At 33.9% G+C, this 7,021-nt stretch overlaps 1 long non-coding RNA gene across 2 annotated transcripts; it reads left to right on the forward strand.

The window, feature by feature from the left end:
* Positions 1,756-6,797, forward strand: LOC109850727. Of its 2 annotated transcripts, XR_002249522.1 has the most exons (5): positions 1,756-2,201; positions 2,874-2,995; positions 6,083-6,196; positions 6,322-6,408; positions 6,500-6,797. It is a non-coding gene; the product is annotated as an uncharacterized LOC109850727 (long non-coding RNA). The 2 variants fall into 2 exon arrangements; XR_002249521.1 differs by lacking the exon at positions 2,874-2,995 and having other exon boundaries at positions 1,779-2,201.

Below are 7,021 nucleotides of genomic sequence, written 5' to 3' on the forward strand. Positions count from 1 at the left end.
AATACAAGATGTTTTGTGATATGAACAGAGTTTTTAGTATATTATATAAACAGTTTATATAACAATATGTAATACAAGATGCTTTAACAACTTTAATTATTTCCATTATTTAACAAGTAAATGCTTTTATATAAAATCCTACCTTACATAAGTCTGAGGTAGATATTTAACTATTTTGTTTTTAGTTAGTCCATAAATTTTTTTAGCATCGAAATAATTATCTATTATAATTTCCCCTATGTTTAATTGTTTTAGATTTCAATCTTTCTTTATACCATACCATATCTGACATGGGTGACTTTATGAAAAAAAATTATTGCTTGATCACCTAGTTGTCTTCAATAGGAGAGACTGTGCATGAAGATGACTTCCCTCAAAAAATATGATTTATAAGCGTGTTTTCATAGCATGACTATGCGCTCGATATCAATATCCCGATATTAGATTTTTCCTTGGCTATTATTAATATTATAGCATCGACTAGACGATACACCCATTTGATTGGACATGTTCTGGGTCATGGTTATTTTTCATAGTTTTACGGAAGCCGTTCCATAGTAACTATGTGGTTAGTGCACAACATTTCATGCACAGTTACTTAGATTAAATAGACAAACATGGGGTTAATAAAGGGGAATTCGATGGGGAATATAAAATGTATATAAGCAGGCTTGTGCGCATTCTTGATATCCTGGTATATATATATATATATATATATATATAAAGAACTAAGGGCTCATCCTGACTTGAAGCCGTATTCCCGGGATGGTTTACGGGAAACCGATTTATATACATAAAAATGTTATTCTCTAATTCAAATAATGTTTAAAATAATAATAATGTGCTTGTGTGTTTTATGATTTGACCTTGTTTGATATCTATTATTAGCATTTTTTTCATCTTTAATTGAGTTCTTATTTTTTTTCTTTATCCATGCCACATTACACTTACACACGCACATTTCCTTCATTTTACATTCTTGTTGGGAGTTTTCTGACTCCTCTAGGGTTTGCATGCCCCAGACTCGGGGACTGTTCTTTCTTCGTAAGATCGAGAGTATTTCGAGGGGCAGGCTCATCAACAGTGATCACCGTTCATTCCTTTCAGTTCTCCATTTCACTTGTTTTAGGTAGTTATTTGATTGAGACTTTCCTAAAATCTCGTGTGGATCTTCAGACTATGAATGTTTTCTTTTTTTTCCATTTTGGATAGTTGTGTACTTTTCATAGACCTCTGAAATTTCAGATATTTCTTTATCTATCTGTTTTCTTTTATTATCTTGGGTACATGCTCTTTGGTATAGTTTTGGCTTTATATATGTATACATGATGATCTAGAGGCGTGAATGCGACCGTATGGTTGTATTGTCGGCCGAGTCACGTTCCAAACTATTATATTTTGGAATTGGGGCGTGACAAGGTTTTATTGGTATTAGTGTTAGGTTTAGGAATTGTTGTCTCATCCTATATACAAGTAAAAACTAAGATTGAGCCAAAAATAGAGCATGTATAGAACACTGCTAGAAAATGAACTATTACCGATGGTACTTTAGCGACGGAAAATTCGGTCGCTATAAGTCATGTTATAGCGACGGAATTTTTCGTCGCTATTTTCCCGTCGGCAAAGAAGTTTTGCCGACAAAAATTTTACTATTGGCGCCGGAAAATTTTCATTGCCATTAATTTCTTAACAGAATTTTTTTATCAAAAAATTTTCGTCACTAATTTCCGTCGCTAAAACCAAAATTTAGAAAAAAATTTGGGCGCGGGCGTGCCTAAAAAATTTGGGCAGCCCGCGCCCGAGAGAGGGATTTAGGTGAAAATCCCTCTCTCATTTTCCCCTCTCTCCTCATTTCCCCTTCCCCTAGCTCCCTCTCCTCATTTCCCCACAACTGCGCAAAACCTAGAACCCAAAATTCCCAGGGGAAAACATCAAACGGAAGAGTGAAAGCGGAACGATGGCCTTAACATCAGCATTATCGACGGCCGCCATGGCTTCAGCGCGAGTTCAAGCATCGTGAGACACAAATCCAAACCCTAAACCCCTATCGTTTCCCAAAACCTTAAAGAATTCTCCTCACCCATCGTCGACTCCCCAAACACCAGAGTCCTCGGCGTTCTCCACGGCCGTCATCGAGAAGAAGCCGAAGGAGCAGCATCCTTCTCAGTTCCTCAGCTCCAATCGCCCCCGCAGTGAAAGATGTAGGATTAATCACTTCGAATTTGCCTTAAAATTTGTGTTTGGGTCCATTTTAGCTGTAATTCTGTGAAATTATGAAGTTCGGTGGTGAATAACAAAGAGAATTAATTGATGTTGGGAAATTTTATCAAAGTTTTAATTCAACTTTCCTAATTCGCTATCATTTAATTGTAGTGTGTAGTTTATGTTTGTTGACCGTGCACTGGCATTGGTGATTTCATTTACTTCCAATTGATAATCGGAAGGTTGGTCCATTTCCTAACATATTGGTGTTGAATGCTGAGAGTGACATTTGATTGTTAGTACTAATTTTAGTGAAAATGTGTTGCAAAATTTATAATGGACAATGTTAAAACTAGTATTTTTTTATTTATTTAATTCGGTCTGTCATTGGCAATTTTGATTTTGCTATGTTTATGCTGGATAATGAAATTTGATAAATTTGAGGGGAACTGATTTGATTTGTTGGCATTTTGCAATCCTTAAACTGAAGACTAATAATCCATTTTGTAGTATAAGATGATAATCACTAAAAATTGTTTGTAAATGCAGCAGCAGATAGTTTTCTTGCTTTTATCTTTTTGAAATATTAGCTATTAAACATTCCTGGAGTTTTCACTCGCTAGGAAATTTTTTCCATGTCGATTTGATCCTAATATATCTTTTTCAAATAGAAAAATTGGACGAGCAGTACCTAGGTTATGAGAGGTGGCTACTGGTTGCACCTAAAGTAAAAAAACCTCGATCTATTTACAATGCAACATCTCTAGCATATGTTGGGGATTGCATATATGAGGTAATGTTGGAGTGATCTTAATTTTGTTTGAAAATATGAACCTTTGTTCAATCCTAAATTTCCTCTTCAAATTCAATTCTCATGTATGTAGTAGCAATCTGCTTCCTTCTCCTTACTAATATCATACCTTTAAGCTATTCACAATTAAGTTTCTTTGGTTTGTAATACAATAACTCTGATTTAGTTGCCATATTACTCTTTAAGCGACATCTTCAGGCATGAGTTTATAATTGAACTTATTATCTTATTGGTTGTTCATAGCTAAGTTTCTTTTGGTTTTTTAGTTCCACCATGCTACTTTATTCTCCTGATAGTTGTTACCTCATTACATTCAATTAAGAGTCGACTATGAACGCAATTATTGACATTGACCTCTTCTTTTATCATACATTTAGTGCTAGTTAACCAATTATTAAAATTTGAAAAGTTAAATATAAGTTAAATTTCATTTACTCTATGGCTGGAAAACCCTTTACTCTATGGCTGGATTGTTGGCCTTCTTGTTTTGATGATGTTTAACAAACAATTTACCACTAATGTTGTTTGTCTAGTATTTGTGTTTTAGTATTTATTGTAGACAAACAACGTAGTTGGAGGATGGATGGAATAGCGCTTCAACGATGATATCCAAAGGAGGTTGGCGGAATGTCGGTGAAGCCTTGCAAATTCAAAGTTCAAGATCCAAGTTCAAGCTTCATCCGCGAGATTACCAAGTCAAGCTTATTGAAGATCAAGATCACTGCTTGGGTAATTTAGTTTAGGAATTTATATTATGTGTGTTAGTACTTTAAGCTCAATCATATACACACATACACGCTTTGGCTTTGGTTTTGTATATATACAGTTATATATATACATATATGTTTTTGGTTTAATAATTTTCAAGTTTATATATGAAACAAATGAATAGAATTGGAAAATACTATTTTGTTTCATGTTTATATGCCTATATATGATTTCACCTTTAACAAGCTTATATTTAATAAAATCATATTTAGTGTTTTTGTATATATTGCATAGAATATGCAATTTTATGAAAATATTGTATTTCTAGGTTATAGACTTCATAACAATAGTTTATATCTTTTATCAAGTCTATACAATCATTTCATAAGGTTTCAAAATGTTGTCTAAGTCAAAATATCAAAATATCAATTTTCAGGTTTTCATGTTTTTGAACATATTTGAAAAATGATGATAGTTTTCAGTTAGGAAGTCCTTTTTCAAAACCAGTCGTTGTAGCATGTTTATTATCATGTCTACAATCATTCCCCAAAGTTTTACATTTTTTGGAATTTATTTGATATTTTTAAACAGCGTTTTAAAATCAGAAAAAACTGTTTTTAGTTTTTTGTCATATCCGTTTTCGGTCGACCGCACCGGTCGACCGAACCTGAGGTCAAAAGTTTCTTTTCAATTTTAACCAAGAGAGTTTTTAATCAAGTTTAATAAAGTTTTTAACAAGGGTTTTAGTTTGGTTTAAGTGTGTTTAAAAAGCTTTTAAGCAAATTGAGAGTTTGTTTTGGTGAATCAAATTCCACAAGAGCTTGAGGAGATTATCTATTGAAGTTTGAGCTTCCAACTATCATCCCTCCATCTCTTGTTATCAAATTGAGAAGTTTTCTAAACTCAAACTCTAGCTTTACATTTATATACTTGATTGATTATCATTGTTCTTAAGCTAGATTTCATACTTGAGTTTAGTTGATTTGATCTTATTTACTCATTGTTACACACACACCCACATTGAGCTTATTGTATCTTTCATTGCATAGTATAGTTGGGTGGTGAGAGATTGTAACCTTGAGTTGTGCTACATTGTGTTCTCATCTATTGTAGAGAACAAATTTGTTGTATTTACTTTGTGAGTGTTGTAAGGTTTTCGGTGAGCTAGAAACCGAGTGTGTTGTGAAGTTTTCGGTGAACTAGAAAACCGAGTGTGAGGAGTGGACGTTGATCGGTGAACGTTGAAAACCGACATTGTGAGGGTGAGTGTGAACGTTGATCGGTGAGCGTTGAAAACCGACACTGTGAGGTGTAAACGTTATTCGGGTGAGCGTAGAAAACCCGGTTGTGATAGTGGATTTCTCCCCGGGAGTGGGGAGCGGAGACGTAGGACGGAAGGTCCGAACTCCGTGATCATATTGCTTGTTTGAGTGTGCTTTGGCGTTCTTTCATATTTATGTTCATATCTTATATCGCCATTGTCATTAGCTCATTATCTATATCATCCACTATCTAGTTTAGATTGTTTACCCTTGAGTTTATATATCCTTGCTCATATACTCATATATATTTCATCATATAGGATATATCACTTTGTGTATATTGCATATTCTTGCCCATTATAGATTGTATACCTATCTTGCAAGAATATAGTTGTTAATTATTTTTAATTGGCATTTAATCGGATTAGATTAGCATAAGACCCTAATCACCCCCCCTCTAGGGTCCTACATGGATCCTATTGTAGGGATTTCTCGGATGTGATGATGAAAATTTCATTTCCCTTACATGTGATTGTGCTTTTTTGTTTTATTCGCTCCTATATTTCATTCTATGTCCAGCTTTCTGTATCCATGTTGAATATGCCATAGATGCTCCTGGTTACTCATTTTTTCGGAAACGTTCCTTGTGCGAAACTATGACGGTTGTAGTTTAATTACTTAATTACAGACTTCACTTTCTCGTCAAATGTCTCACTCAATTAATGCCTCTAAGATTGCCAAAATACCAAATGATGACAAGATTTTACTGGAGAGGGAAGTCTTTATCTAAATTTTAAATTCATGAAAGTCTGAAATTACTACCATTAAATATCGGTATTGTCCTTTTAATTAAAAACTGGAATTTACATGTCATGGGTTAACAAGGTTATTTTTTTGTGAATTAAACAAGTGGTGCTCTGGGTAAGCATATGCAAGTACATATAAGCACATGCAGTCTTACCGACAAGACCCCTTTATACCTTTTTCTTTTGGTTCACTCTTTGAAATATTATCTACCAACAAATTATTAAGATCCTGCTTTGCAAGGGGCTTCTTTGAATAATGTAATGATCATTTGGTTCTTGAATGTATTTTTTAGTTATCGGTGATGTGAGGGGAAGAGGTCTGATGCTTGGAGTTGAGCTGGTTAATGACCACGAGAAGAAAACTCCAACAAAAGTTGAAATCTTGCATGTTATGGAGCAGATGAAAGGTAATATGATATTCATCAATTTTTTTTATAGTTTTTACCATAGAAAATGCCTCATGTTGTTTATAATCAACTACATCAAGAAAAGTAGCTGATATATATATTTTTTAATCTTTGATCGTCCATAGACATGGGTGTGTTGGTTGGAAAAGGCGAACATTTTGGGAATGTTTTCAGAATAAGACCACCTCTTTGTTTCACAAAGGCTGATTCTGGTGAGTAATCGTAACCCCGTTTTCATTCCGTTCTCTATCTGTATTAAGTTTGATTATTTCTCCCTTGACATGATTAATTTGATTAATGCAGATTTCTTTGTAGATGCAATGGGTGTTGCTATGTCAAAGCTGTGAACCTTTTTATCGATGCGGGATTGAAATGGATCTCGTGCATGTGCAATATATATTGGGCTTGTAGTTATTTGTGATAACAGAGAGATCTGAGCCATCATCTCATTGTTTCTGTCTCTCTTTAGTTCTATGGATAAATGTGCATCTATTTGTTGCTGTTATATTAAAATATGTGCGTACGTATAATACATAAGAATATGCCATGATACTCTCTTCGAAACATATAATACATAAGAATATGTCATGATACTCTCTTATTATTATACTTGCATGTTATGCCATGTTGTTAACGTTTGATTTATATTTGTGGGCCTGAACTTCTAGACAAGGTGGAGCTGGTGATGAGGATGATGATGATGATGATCAGGAGGACTGATTTGTTTTTTCCCTTTGAAAACAATGAGTGTGTGATGTATAAACAATATTTATTATGGTGTGTGTTGTATAAACAATTTTAATTATCTTAGGATATTTTTATTAA

The sequence above is a fragment of the Asparagus officinalis genome, chromosome 7, assembly GCF_001876935.1.
Source record: "Asparagus officinalis chromosome 7, Aspof.V1, whole genome shotgun sequence".
Classification (NCBI taxonomy): domain Eukaryota; kingdom Viridiplantae; phylum Streptophyta; class Magnoliopsida; order Asparagales; family Asparagaceae; genus Asparagus; species Asparagus officinalis.